Genomic DNA, 15,951 nt, shown 5'->3' on the forward strand with positions numbered 1-15,951 from the left:
GGGCTAATTATATTCACTTTGAGTCGGATTGCCTTGTGCATCCCAAACAGCTTTGACGGCATTGGCATAGTACATCTCATTACATTTTTTTTCCTTTTCATTTTACAAAGCTGTGTTTTCTGCAAACATCTCCTGTTACTCCTGCTACAGCTGTGTGTCTTCATAGGAATACTCACGTTTGTGGGTGCTTTGTGTGAAGTTGTTCTCAACCTAGTTATTTCCATGGCACCAACAGCAAGACTTTGGCAAGCAAACCAACCCTTGTAGTAACACAGAGGATCAGAACTGAAAACAAAGTTAAAAATATTGAAATCCTTCAAGAGATGAGGAACCCTGGGCACAAATGTGTTAAAGCAGCCCAGCATCATGTTTTAGTGATGGAGTGAATTGGATCAGCTTCTTCCTATCTGCTATGGTATAGCTCCCATACCCTATGTACCCCTGGAGATTGGATAGTGGTTGATTATATAGCTGAGTAAACTTGTCATTTAGTTCTTATGGTGGTAACAAACAAAACAACAACAACAACAAAAAGGACAAAACCAGAAAATCAAAACACGAAAAATAAAGGCTTAAGTGGACATCAATAGATGCAAATGGCTATTAGGAGAAATAAAAATGTACCAAAAAATTTCTGTAAAAATGATTTGATCAGTGAGTCTAGTGATGATTCCAATTGTAAATTAACAATGCAATCTGACCTCTAGTATTGTTTGTTTGTTGTTTTAAATCCCTTAGATTTAATTTCATTAATTTTAGGGCCATAATGGAATTATACATTGTTATAGATAGATAATGCCTCTTTTATTTTCTATCCCATGTGGTTAATTTTGTAATTAAATTATAAAATAGCATATACTTAGTAGTACCTGTTTTTTTTCTAATTACTTTAGTACTATAAGACTAGGTGCTCTGTTCAGAATGATCTAAATGTACAACTTTGATATACCCAAATACCTGTGTTTTTTTTTCTTGTTTGGTCTTGAGATTTGAACCTAGGAACTTGGCGCTGTCCCTGAGCTCTTTTTGTTCAAGGCTAGTGCTCTATCACTTTGAACCACAGTGCCACTTCCAGTTTACTGGTGGTTAAGAGTCTCATGGACTTTCCTGCCCAGGCTGGCTTTGAACTGCGTTCTTCAGATCTCAGCCTCCTGAATAGCTAGGATTACAGGCTTGAACCACTGGCACCGGGCATCCAAATTGTTTTAAAACAAGGGGAATTATCTCGCAATAATGCAGGTCAGTCACTCTTTGTCACTGCAACAAATGACCTGAGAAAGTAACTTAAGGAAGGCAGGGTTTATTTGGGCTCAGAGTTTGAAAGGTTTCAGTCCATGGTCACTTGGCTGCATTACTTCTAAGCTCAGGTGTGAAGCAGAACATCATGGTGCAGATTTCAGAGCCATTTATGTAAAAACCATAATGTATCACGAGGGTAAAAAGGTTGTTGTATTGCCCTTAGGATGCTGTTAATTCACAGGTGGTTTCCCACTTGCTGTGGGCTTTGCTTAATTATTTCTAAGCCTGAATTTGAATTTTCATTGGTTGTTATAATCTACAACAGCTTCAGTAAAAAATAAAAGTCGGTGAATTGTGGAGAGTAACTGGAGATAAAAAATATCGATTTTTTTTTATCACTATTGGCTTTTGCCCTTAGTAGAATCAGTTTCGAGAAAAATTAGCAGTGGTTATGACAAGAACAAATGTGTAATAATAGCAAGCCATAAGGTAGTAAGATGCTTAGCAATGTATTTGCAAGAATCCCAATTAATACATTATTATGGAGAACTAGAAAACCTGAAAAATAGTGAAAATAGAGAAAAACTAGTAAAAAAAACCCTTTTAGAAATGTTTTTATTCTGATTTCCTGCTTGTTATTAAATAGCTCTGATACTATCATTCTGTTTATATTCTACTATATCAGACAAACCTGCTGAGAAAGTATTTTTCACCAGTTTACTTTAATAAGAAAAAGACTTTAGATTGATCTGTGTAAGCATAAATTAAGCAGATATTCTTTTAAAGTTTTTTTTTCTGTTGCATGGGGTATAATGGAATATGCCATAAATGCTTACTTAGTCATTAGCAACTTAGCTTGATTGTGTGTGTGTGTGTGTGTGTGTGTGTGTGTGTGTGTGTGTGTGTGTGCAAGTCTTGGGGCTTAAACTCAGAGTTTGGACACTGTTCCCGAACTTTTGTGCTCAAGGGTAGTGTTCTACCACTTGAGCCACAGCTCCCCCTCTGGGTTTTTTGTTTGTTTTTGGCAGTTAATGGGAGATAAGAGTCTCATGGACTTTCTTGCCTAGGCTCTCTCTTTTTTGTGTCATTCCAGAGGGCTTGAACCCAGGGTCTGGGTGCTTTCTCTGACCTTATGTGCTCAAGGCTAGTGCTCTTATCACTTGGAACACAACTTCACTTCTAGATTTTTTTTTGATGCTTAATAGGAGATACAAGTCTCCAGTATTTTCCTGCCTGAGCTGGTTTTGAACTGCAGTCCTCAGAATTCAGCCTCCTGACAGAAGCGAGCCACAGATGCCTCATCCCTTTCAGTAGACATACGGTCTTAATGCCAGGCCACCCCTTCTTCTCTCTGCTTGCCTAGAATCCCTGTGTCTCTTGGAACTATCATCAAATCTGTTAGAAGATAGTGAGAATCTCAGTTCTCAGCCTCCTGAGTAGCAGGATTATGGACATGAACCACCAGCTGCCTCTTTTTTTTTTTTTAATCAAGGTCAATATACCCCTTTCCCCCCTTCCCTTTAACCCCTCCCCCCCTCAGTATTGTGGATTAAACCCAGGACCTTTAATATTAAGCAACACTCTATCACTTGAGCCTTATCCCCAGTCACTTTTGTTTTTGAAATAGTTTAATGTTTTAACTCACGATCTTCCTATGTCTTTCTTGTGAATACACATTCCTAATCTTTATGTTTTCATAATTAGATTCTGGGATGTATCCAGTGTGGCTGGTTTTAGCTCAAGTTAAAGTCCATCTACATTAAACTATGGTCAACTTTGACGCTCATTACGGTGGACTTGTTTTGGGACCACCCTCTTGATGGGATTCCCAGTGATTCAGTCATTGAGCTGTTAGTTTTTCTCTAACAACACAAGTTATTTATTCCGCTAACTTCAGATTTTCATTTCAAGGACTATTAATAACACTTTGTATGAATTAATCTACCATTTAAAAAATATTTCCACAGGATGTTCCCAGAGTACTAGTCCCAAAGTAGGTATATCTGTAACTAAGAAAATTGCTTTTTTGATCTAATTTTTCCATTTAAACTTTATTTTCCTTTCCTAAAGAATTTCAGCTTCAAGTTAAAACCTTGGGTTTGAAAGAAAGTTATGTCTTGGAACAATTCTCTTTCTTTTTAATATTAATGCCAATTATATACTTTACTCTTCAAAGTCATGGCACAATGAGGAAAGTAGTTCTCAACTTATAATAGCACTCTAAGCCCGCCTCCTCCTTCTCTGCTTGTTTACATGGGAAAATCAAGAAAGAATCAGGTTGTGATTATGGGGTCCTGATTCATCCACTGTCAATCAGAAGGCTGAGCATGATATATTTGACTAAAGCTACGGAGAAATATTTGGCAAAGAAAATGATTTTAAGGAAAGGTTTGGTAGAGAAGCAATGTCAGTGATCTGTAGTCTTGGATGAATTCCTTTCCCAGTTATCCATTTTTCTAGGTTAGACCCATTTGCCTTATTTTAGTTTTTTCCAATAGATGAATCCACTTTACCCTATCTAAGTTGGCTCATTTGTCTTCAAAAAGCCTACAAAGTGGAACAATTTGCACAAACTTCCCTCCACTTTCATGATTTCACTTGTGAATCCCTTCCACATTTATGTGGTAAACACTTGCCAAGTGCTGGTTGTGGACTTGACACAGTAGAGGTGCAGACTATCCCTCTAAGTCCGTAATTCTTTCATAGCATCTGGATGCACTCCATTATCTAAAAACCCACTCTTCCTTAGGTCTAACCACTGAAGAGATTTCAAACCAAATGGGATCTTTTTTCTGTAGGTATTAATGGATAAGATTCTGTTATTGAACAATGAAAACAAGCAGATGCATAGAAAAGCCATTTATCATTGGCCAAAATTCTGCAGTTTTTCTCTCTAAGATTATAAATTTGTGTTTTCCTTATAAGTAAACTCCCACTGTCATGTGTCCTGACTTGATCCTAGGCCAGGTCTCTGGGATGGCTTCCCCTTCACAGCTCATTTTCCATGTGACAAAGTCCACGCTGCACCCTTCATGTTTCTTCTTCAGTCAAGCTACAGGTAATTTGGGGTTTGGATGACAGCAAGGTTCACAGATTTGATTGGAACATAAAAGAAATCCAATTATGACCTTCTTCCACAAAACCTGGCCAAACAAACGAAACCACCACCAACCAACACGGGCATTTTCGTAGCCTTTGGAAGATGTAGCAGAACGAAGTATCCATTTTCCTGGAAAGAAAACATTTGTGATCCGGAACAGAGTGTCCTGACCTTGTTTACCTGGAAATGACATTTGCTAGATAAACACAGGCATTCATTCCTCCCAGATGGATTAGACTGGTACATTTTTTTCTTTTCCTTTTGAAACTTGTTTAACCCCTAACTCCTCCGCCATATGAAGGTCTTTATGGAACTAATTAAGGTGGACCTAATTAAAAATAAAGTTGCTGATAGTTGTTCTGTCAAATGAACTAGGCCTTCCTTTTCTTTCCCTCCCTCCCTCCCTCCCTCCCTCCCTTTCTTTCTTTCTTTTTTTTCTTTCTTTCTCTTCCTTCCTTCCTCCTTCCCTTCCTTCCTTCCTTCCTTCCTTCTTTCCTTCCTTCCTTCTTTCCTTCCTTCCTTCTTTCCTTCCTCCCTCTCTCTTTCTCTTTCTTTTTTTTAAATTTAATTTAATTTTATTTGTGAACATACTGTACAGAGGGGTTACAATTGCATGGGCAGGATAATGCATACATTTCTTACCAAGCATTGCAGCCTCTCTCTTTCTTTCTTTCTCTCTTTCTCCCTTTCTCTCTCTTTTTTGTGTCATTCCAGAGGGCTTGAACCCAGGGTCTGGGTGCTTTCTCTGACCTTATGTGCTCAAGGCTAGTGCTCTTATCACTTGGAACACAACTTCACTTCTAGATTTTTTTTTTTGATGCTTAATGGGAGATACGAGTCTCCAGTATTTTCCTGCCTGCGCTGGTTTTGAACTGCAGTCCTCAGAATTCAGCCTCCTGACAGAAGCGAGCCACAGATGCCTCATCCCTTTCAGTAGACCTACGGCCTTAATGCCAGGCCACCCCTTCTTCTCTCTGCTTGCCTAGAATCCCTGTGTCTCTTGGAACTATCATCAAATCTGTTAGAAGATAGTGAGAGAGACCCTTGTCGCTGGAAATCAGCCAGGAACAATAAGTAAACACACAGCAGGACTGTGTCCCAATAAAACTCTATTTAAAAAAGTAAGTAGGGAAAAAATTGTGAGGGATAGGGTGACATTGTTCAAAAACAAATGTACTCATTACCTGACTTATGTAACTATAACCCTTCTGTTACAACAACAACAACAACAACTATAATAATAATAATAATAAGCACCACGTAGTTGGCTCGGGGCCCATAGTTTGCTAAACTCTGTTCTAGACCATCTCCAGAGTCTCTACAATTCTGATTTCATACAATAAAATCCATGCTTACATTACAATAGGAATTAAAAGCAGGGAGTCACTTGGTTTATTGATTGGACTAAAGATTCCTTTACAAAACTTACTATCAATGATGATTTTTTCTTAAGGAGAGAAATACAAAAGCATAACAAATCTCAGATCCCTTCCCCCACAAAAAACTCTCCCTCTTAAATATCTTGTTTTAATATTTACAAATATTAGTTCAAGTAGAACTAACTTTAACTTGAAGATAACTGGAGGAGAATCAACAAAGATTTTAGAAACTTTTGAGCTGCAGCATGAACTTAAATGCATGGTAAAGGTAACTGGTATGTTGAGCTCATAGTCTTCTCCGGGCCTGCTGAATTATTTGTACTTAGGCATTTGTCAATCTCAGTTCCATTGCCTTGAAAGGAGAAGTAATTTAAACACTAGCTGCCTGGTGACTGTTCCCTCCTGTCCAAAATTTCTGATGTAAAGAAGGAAAGAATGGTGACTTTTATGAGTCAGGATGTTGCCCAAGAGTAAATGGCTACTCATGAAGCTGCAATCGTAAAATAGCATGTTTAATGAGCGTTGTTGAAGCCATAAATGAAATGATGACAAAGCAGTAAATTGCAAAAATATGCATCTCATTTAAAAGATGTATAGAACTTTAGGTATTTTTATTGATGGTTGATTGTTATGGGAACAACCCTGACAATAACTCTAGAAGAAAACATGCCTAGTTCTTGAGAGTCCAGGTCTTCAAGGGAACTCTGAGGATTCTAGAACAGAGAGGAGAGAGGGGAGGGATAGACACACAGAGAGAGACAGAGATAGAGAGAAACAGAGACAGAGACAGAGAAAGAGAGACAGAAACAGACAGATACAGAGGAAAAGGGACAGGGACAAGAGGAGGGAGGGGGAGAGGGAGAGGGAGAAATATGGGGTATAGTTTAGTGTTTTAGACATTTTCTAGGTTTCCATTCTAATGTCTTCTATGTGACCAGAAGCACTTAGGTCTGAAAGTGAAAAAGAAAGGGAAGAGAGATCTGCAACTTAAAACACCATTTTGTAGTTTTTGCTAGAGCTTGCTCTATGGCTGGGCTTCTAGTGTTCTTTAGAAGACTAAACCTTGGCAAGAGTTACCTCTGTCATCTTGGATACTGAGAGTGGGATAAATAAACCCATAATTCTCCAAATGCTAGAGCTCACTTCACAGGGAAGATTCAAGAATCCAAATCATTTATTTATTATGTTCTTTGCTGGACTTAGGGGTTGAACTCAGGGCCTTGGAGCTGTCTCTGAGCTTCTTTGTGCTCAATGCTAACACTCTACCACTGGAACAATAGCTCTACTTCTAGCTTTTTCTGAGTAGCTTATTGGAGATAAACTACTACCCAAGAACATGATTCTTCAAAACTGAATTTCATTAATGTATCAGAAATATTTACATGATGTTAACTGTTATTTAAAGGTACAAACAGTACTGGAAAGCTTTTGAAGTCGTATAGAGAATCACTGTTAAAATAAGTAAGTTAAACAAAAGGCTATCATGAAACTTGAAATACAAAAACTTTCCTAATTTAAACGGTCTCATTTCTAAAAGAAAAAAAAGAGGAAGGTAGATACCTTGTCCCACACGGTGACAGTGTTGGCTAGACCACAGCACCGCTTATGTTTACAACATTTGAAAAAAGAAACATGCAATGGAGATTTATTTTTACATGAACAAGTGAACATCTACAGAGGAGAACTTAAACCTTTACCATTTTAATGTACAGTAAAGAAAAACGGAAAACTCAAGATCCTTTAAAAAATTTTGAAAGGAATATTAAGAATGGGAAGTGGATTAATTACTCTCATTAATGAGCAAGGAGTAGATTTAATTGCAAAGTAAAATATCTTTGTAAATGATTATTTAAAGCATAATAGATGTTAATTAGGAAAAAAATCAAGAAATTTAGTAAGCTGTCAGGAAAAATGGTAAAATGACTTTTAGAGAATATAATCAGAAGGCAAGAGGCTAATTACTCAAACTGCTACTGTATATATGTCTAGAACAGGCTCTGATGTGAAAAAACGTGGTCCACATCACAGAAAGTATTTCCTCATCTCATTCTCTTTCATTTAAATGCCTTGACTAGCTGCAAAAGAGAAAAGAGTAGGAAATAGAGATCATACTTCTACTTGACTAGCTCTACTTAACAAATGTTATGGAGTCATTGTGTCAGAGATAAAACAATAAATGATTGACATTCTTCTACATTTTTCTTTCTGTGATGACTATTTTCAAAAGTTCTTGGCACCTAATCTATACATCCATTTTAGGATTCCCTTTCAAGGGTATCCTAAATTGTTACACTGAATTGAAATAGTTAAATTTCAAAGTTGATGGTTAATCAGATCACGTGGATGGGGAAAGAGACAAAACATAATATTCAAGATGAAGAGAAAGAAGAAAAAAAATAGAGAGAGAGACTTAAGATCAATCTGGAAATGGTATACAGAACCTGATGACTTTTATCTCTTTCCACAGGTCCTTTATTTATTAGGACCCTGCCCCATGACATTCTGTTTAACCAGGAAAACATTACATCCCCAATCATATCAATTCCCCTTTCTTCTTCCCTATTTTCTTCCCATTTTTCCCCCCACCCACCTCTCTTCATCTGTGAAAGACAATTCACTGTTCACGTGTTGGTGAATGAGGTCTCTCAGGGTGTTTGTCACTGTCATGTTTTGATTGTTTGTCTGCAGCACCCAGACTTTGTTTCATCTTTGACGCACAGACATTGAAATGAAATGGTATGTCAGAAAATCCAGGTTGCCTTTATAACAAAGAGCATGTTGCCTCTTTAGGGAACAATGAAACCCGATGAATAGCTATTCAATTTTTTGTAGTACTTTCAGCGCTGGAGAAAGCAAAAAATCTGGCCCAACATTGAGAGTGACCATCTCTTTTGTGGCCAGTACTGGAATGGTTAATTACTTTGCCGTTCTCTAAGAAGACCACAATGAGCAAGCTCCTGCTACTGCCTCAGAGCCTAAAAACAAAACTGACAGATCGCACTCCACCACAGAAACAGATGGCGGCTTACAGGGCTGACAAAGCGAATGTAAACTGTAGAGGCTTTCATTCTCTGCCACAGTCCCAAAGAGGTGAAAAGAACACCTTCTTCTTGGAAGGACACACACACACACACTGGAAGGACACACACACACACACACACACACACACACACACACACACACACACACAAATGCTGTCACTTCCATAAACTATTGCAAAATCTTAGCCATGGGAGACTGCATTCAGGAAAATTGAAATGTGGCTCCATGCCTCTCTACAAACATGGGGGATAACCGACTTTTAAAATATTGGAGTGGACAGGGTGGAGGGAAACGAGCTTCCCCTTCTAACCTGCTTCTGACTTGTGGATGACAGGTTTTCAAACAATTCATTTTTAAAACCTAGCAAGGCACAGATATGTCAGCATGTTGGAAAGCCACAAAACTAGGAGAAAGGTATTCCTAATGTCAAAAAGTTGTAGCTCTCTGTCTCTGTCTCTATCTCTGTCTCTCTCTTTCCTCTTGGTCCTGGGGCTTGGCCTCAGGGCCTGGGTAATGTTAATGAGCTTTTGTGCTCAGGGATAGTGCTCTTCCACTTGAGCCACAGCTTCACTTCTAGCTTTTTGGGGTTAATTGAAGTTAAAAGTCTTATAAGACTTTCCCACCTTGACTTCAATCCTCATATCTCAACCTCCTGAGTAGCTAGAGAGGTTGTTTTATTTTCTTTTAGGACTGGAAGCGTAGATAATATGTGCTCTGGTTAAACACACAAGATGATACATGACGGTGTATCTTTTTAAGATGCAAGGAAGATGGCAGGTAGGAAGATGTGCAGGTATAGCTTTAATCACTAACAAGATGAGTTTCCAGAGCCTGGCTTCTTCAGGAGTTTTCCTTTTCCGGTATTCACCTCCCTATTTTACCTTCTGTCACTCCTCTGAGGCCCAGAGACCAGCTGCTGGGCATGCTCACAATCCCACCAGCTCCCCTTCCTGGGGCTGCCTGTGTGTATATTATGTTTTTCTCCTGACACTTCTTTGCTTCTCAGATGAGGCCACCTGCGTGCCAAATGAGGTCAACAGGCTCCAGAGGCATGGCACCTTTCATCAAACACTTCAGTGCTGATATTTCTTCCCAAAGCACCTATTTTTCCTAACACTTTGCTGTTGAGATGGCCGATGGCTCTGTTTGCTCTGCCATCTTGCTTCCAATTTGGGAGAGTACTTCACTTCTGCTTCTCCTTGTTTTCATAGCCCCTTGGCAAATGGTTGCTTTGCTTTGTTTTGTCGCCTTTCTCTCTCTTTTTCTCCACTAGACAGTTTCATAATTCACCTTTTTCTTTCCTAATGTTTTCTCATGACCCCATGTTTATCACATCCTTTCCATAATATCCTCTCTGACCTTATCTGCATTTCTTCTGGCATGAGACACAAAGAATTGTGTTATTAGGGGGGAGGGGGACTAGGGGTAGGGAGAGAGACGGGAGGACACAGCAACAGACAACCAGTTTTCTTTTTACCGTTAGGGGCTGGAAGGACAAGACAAGGGGGAAAGAATACCAAATGTGATGGCTTCTGTCCTTGTGTTAAAGAGCCTGGCTCTGCCCTCCTTCAGATCATCTCTACATGTAAACTCTTCCTTATTCACTCGGTTCTGTTATCTTCCAGGTTTCCCCAGGAGGCCCCCTGCCCCCGCTTTTCCCTCTTGTTATTTTCAGTCAGTGTTCATTGTTGGCACAAGTTTCCTCCTGGGTAACTGTGTATATCCTTTTTGTCTTTTTCATGTTCATGCCAGGAAAATCAAGCTCTCTATGTCTGAAATGTAAACATTGCTTCTTGGTGCTCCAAATCATCAATTATCATGCCTCCAGTTATACATACAATTCTGATTTCTCAATTTAGACTCTACCTTGAATGTATTAGATGGACTGACGTCTCTCTAATGACTGATGGAGCTGTCACCGAGCCGGATGGTTGCTGTATCTTGGAGGAACTGGCCTGTAGAGTCTTATTTTCCTGGGACATGTCAATATATCAGCTCCACTGTGGATAATTCTAGAAAAAGTGGGTGTGTCAGGGGGTAGAGTAGAGCTTAATTCACTTCCAGGCTTCAAGATATCTATTTTAAATGATGGATCAAAGTCCCAAGCAAAGAGCTTCTGTTATCCTCCACTCACCAGAAAACTCTTTACAAATATTTACTCCTATTCTCTAGGGAGAATCTTTTGCAAAGCCCAGCTCTTCTTGAAAGAAAAAGGATTCTGTAAGAAGTCAGCCTGGGAAATTGCATGTCCCAGTATTCTATGGTGGGTTAACATCCATAATGGAACATTCTTTGTTTTATAAACGCGAAAAGGAAACAAGAAGATATCTATGTTCCTTTCTGACAGGACCTAGCTGTCCAATAAGGTGGTGTATAAATGGTAAATTATATTGTGCTTGTGGGTGTCCACAGTCTCACTCATGACCCACAGAGCAGCCTTGTTGTGTTTAGCTCAGTACCTCACTGTAAGGAATGAATTTGACATTTGGATCATTAGTGTTGAAGAAAGGTTGGTAGAGATTCTTGAACGAAGAATGTCTGGGAGTTCTGAGGTTCCCAGGATGTCTTCTCTGAAAGACAGCCTGTTCCCTCTTGGTACACTCATAGCCCAAACTCTGGGACTGTGATTTCTCTTTACTGGTCTCCTTTGTTAACACACTGATAATTTAACTACTATGCTGTCTTTGAGTACTGTAGTACATCAATTTCTTTGAAGAGCTTGGCTCTTTTTGTGATGTTTAAAGCTCATTTGAAAACTGATAAAAAGCAATATATCTTATTTATTTATTTATTTATTGATGGCAGTACTATGATTTGAACTGAGGATCTCATCCTTGCTCCGCCACCTGAGCTGTACCCCCGGCCCTTTATTTCTCTGGCTATATTTTATATTGGGCCTCTCATTTTTGCCTGGAACCAGCCTCAGAATATGGTCCACTTATCCAATGTTTCTGGTTTACTAGGATTACAGGCATGTACCACCATGCCAAGTTTCTTGGTTGAGAAAGTAGTCTCTCTAACTGTCAACCTGGATAGCCTTAACCCCATTTTCTCAATCTCTTTCTCCTATCTAGGATTCAGGTATACACTAGTAATCTTGGCCTAATATGCTTTCTTTAAAGTATTTCATAGTATTCAAATAAAATGAAGGCATTGTGGACGTTAATGGGGCAAAATGTCACAGTATTTCACACACACATGTGCACATGCACACACACACATCACTACCACAAATATTTCAGCATGAAATAATTATCATATTGTCATAAGTAAGGAAAAGAGACTCAGGGAGAATCAATATAGCTACTGAAATTCAGGTTAAATGGGCCAGTTAATCTTGATAGTCTGAAGGCATCAGTAGTGTATTTATTAAGTATTTGGATAGTGGAGTTTTTATATTTGCCCTGTCATGCCTAATTTTGTGTGATAATTTAGCTAACCTAAGGTTCCAAGTTTTAATCAAACACCATTCTAGGTTTCACTGTGAGTATATTTTAGATGAGATTAACATTTACATCGGTAGACTTCAAGTAAAGGAAATTATCTTCTACAAAAAAAGCCAGGTCTTATAAAATCAGTTGAAGGGTGTAAGAAAAAAGACCAACTTCCCCTGAGAAAGGAGGACTTTGATAGCAGCATCAAATTTTCCCTGGTTCTCTATCCTATTGGCCCATATTCTATATTTGATATTGCTCAGCGGTGGTCCTGTTCTTTCCTTAAATACACACACACACACACACACACACACACACACAAACACACACACATTCTATCAGGTGTGTTTCTCTGGCAAATGTGAACTAATATAAATTCAATCATTTAAAAGCTGTATTACTTTGTGAAAGATACTCAACTTTCTGGGACTCATTGTCTTCATGTTAAAAATAGGGATCCTAATAGCATCTACATTATTGGGTGCCAAAAAGATAGAAGTAGATTAGGGTAAATTCAAGTCTTGCTGGTGACTAGACATGCAAATGAACAAAACATGCAAGTTTCTGTCCAAATGGAGATATAGGTTATGAAGAATCCTGACATCAACACAGAAATAAATATATAATTGCAAACTGGAAAATAAAATTAACAAGGCTAGAAGACTGATGTGATTTAACTAGAGGGAAATGTCAAGAAGAGCTGAACCAGTAGAAGAACCTACATGCCTTCCTGAAGCAGGAAGAAAGTTAGAAACTCCAGGGAAAAGGGAAAAAAAACAATCTGGGGCAGGGAAAAAGTTGAAATCGAATGAACTTTATTGTCAATTTTTAAAATCTTATCCTAATCTTAAAAATCTTAACCTAATCAATCATTGGGAGAATCTATACCTCCTTCATGTATAAGATCTATTCTGAAATCTATTATTATTCTTGTTCTGAAATCTATTACTGCCATGTTTTATTTAGTGCCTATTGTACATATCTACATTTCCTGTATCCCTTATTCCCAAATTATTGCTCTATTTCCTATAATGTCATATAAATATATACATGTATACTCTATGCTTTTCTACTGATTAGTATCTGTCTCATTACTGTGAAGGTTGGGATTTTGTTTTATGCTCACGGCTAATTGAGAATTCACATACAAAATTGGTGGTGTATACCTGAAATCATTTTGGGGAAGGGCTGTCTTTGAATGGTCTATTAATGACTCCTTTAGCTTAATGATGTCCTTAAGCCAAAATAAACAGAGTAATAAATAAATAGGTATTATAAGATAAATAGATGATAATTACATACATATATAACATTTATAGATATCAGATAGATAGATTGATAAATTGATATTTGATAGATAGATAAAGTGAACCTGAAACAGAAATGAAGGTTTTCTTTGTTCTTGTTTTGTATTTTTATATTCAGTGCCATGAAAACAGTTTTAAATTCATCTTGCAGAACTGGCTGCTGCTAATGGATTTTGCTTTGAGGGGATATATTGAGGCTGTTTCCTTTCCTGATTACTAATTATGACTCTCTTTGTCTCTCCAGGACAAATCCCACTTCTGGTAACATGAGTCTTTATTTAGAGGAACCCAGTGACTGATAAATTTGACCATGATTTTGTAAAATTCTACTTCCTCCGATTTCTTTCTGCACTGGGTTTATATTTGTGAGTGGAGATGTTCAGTTAAATCTGATGGATGACTTGTGACAAATGTGGAATGTGTCCCTGATTTCCTTCCTGTCCGTTTGTACTGCTCACCTCTGACCACTGTGACTTGTATGGGATGCAGAGTTCTCTTCTCCTAGGTCTTGCCCATCTCATCTGATGGGCCCCACAGTTAGAGTCAGTGAGGGGTTTGAGACCCCTGGGTTCTTTAACATGCTGTGGCTGCCAACACATGGTGAACCCCTAGGGATCTATGAAGCCCATTACCAAACCCAGTGAAATCACTCTTGTTTGCTTTGCCTCCAAAAAAGAAAAGAAATGTGCAGCTGCTTACTTCTGCCATGGACTTAGGAATTTTGTTCCCTCTTCCATCTGCCTTTTGTGTAAAGAAATTCTGTCTGAATAATTACTTGTCTGTCCCCTTTGCTCATTCCCAACATAATCATTCTTCAACCTTCTGTTTCCAATTAGTTCTTATCTCAAATGGCTTATTGGCATCAATCTGTTCTCAGCATCACCAAAGTGCACGAAACTATCCTGAGACATGGGGGAGTGGAGATAAGGCTGAGACACACCAATCAATCCAGTGGAGTCTCCCCATTTCACCCCAGCGCCTTTCTTTTCTCAGGAAACCTGAGATAGGAGACAGTGTGGAGACGTGCTGTTCATACAGCACATTTAGAACAAAATGGCATGTGTGAGCATTGGGGTGGGGTGGTGGTGGGGGGACACTTCGTAAAGCCTGTGAAAATAGCCATTGTTGGACATCTGGTGTCGAAAAGAGCTGTTTCCAAACAAGTTCACAGTGTTAAATCATGGTTGTAGACAGCTTCTGGAGCAGCTGTCTGTGGCTGGAGCGGGTTCCTTGAGACCTGTTTGTCTATGGTTATTTTCTATGTCTTTGCTAGTCACTTTGATGTGAAAAGTGTTTTGCCACAGAAATATGGCTATGGGTCAAAAGAACCCTGCTGTCAATATTAGCCAGCGAGGCATGAAGGGAGAGTAGTAATAGAGTCAGACAAGGAAAACAGCACTTTACTTGCTATATATAAAACAGTCTGATGAGCTTGTTTGGTTGAAGCATGGCCCAAACAAGTCCAAGGACACGTATTTGATAACCATGGAGTTATCTATGCTCGGAAATATCTGCCGAAAGTCCTTTTCTTCTATAGAAATGGACATGGCAGTGTTAAATGGCTTTTCCTACATCATTCGTGTCCAAATGATAATCTTATTTTCTTTCAACTTTTAACTCTATTCAAGGCTTCATTCTAACAAACCACTTTGCCAAGTTCTCGAAGAACAAGTCCAAGCTAAACTTTCTATGAATATTTGGGTTTGCCTTTCTCAGTCATGACTTAACAATTAGAACAAGCCTGGGACTTCACAGTGAGGATGCTTTCTTTATATTTGATATTTTATTACATATATAATATTGTATATATTGTATTATATATGTATAATACTTACATATCAACACACATGTATGTATATATGTGTATATATTATACACATATGTATGCATGTATGTATATAGTATATATTATATGTGTATATGTTATATATATAATACATTTATGTATATTGTATATACATAATACATATACATATGTATCAGGATGCCTTCAATGTGTGTGTGTGTGTGTGTGTGTGTGTGTGTGTGTGTGTGTGTGTGTTTATGAGGAGACGGGGTGGGGGGGAGATTTTTGGTAAGAATAGAATAAAAATAATTTATTTACATTTATTTATTTATCCTTGTACACTAACTCTCATTGAATGCTTCCTATGGAACAATTTTCATTTGACCCTAATCTGGCTAAAGGCCTTAGGATAATTTCTTGTGTCTGAAGCCTAGATTTCTTTGAAGTGAAGCCACATTGTCATGAGACAATATCTAGTCACAGTGCTATCATTAAGGAGTTTACATGTTGTAAGACATGGATATAAAATTAACTGAGATATTTGACTATGATAGCATAATTTGGGATTCCTATATATTTTGGGTGAGATTTTAGCTATCATTTAAAAAAGATATCTAACCTCAGTGCTAGTATTTAAGGGGTTTTAAAAGTCATTAGACTTAGA

Source organism: Dipodomys ordii, unplaced genomic scaffold, assembly GCF_000151885.1.
Source record: "Dipodomys ordii isolate 6190 unplaced genomic scaffold, Dord_2.0 Scaffold97, whole genome shotgun sequence".
NCBI classification, from domain to species: Eukaryota; Metazoa; Chordata; class Mammalia; order Rodentia; family Heteromyidae; genus Dipodomys; species Dipodomys ordii.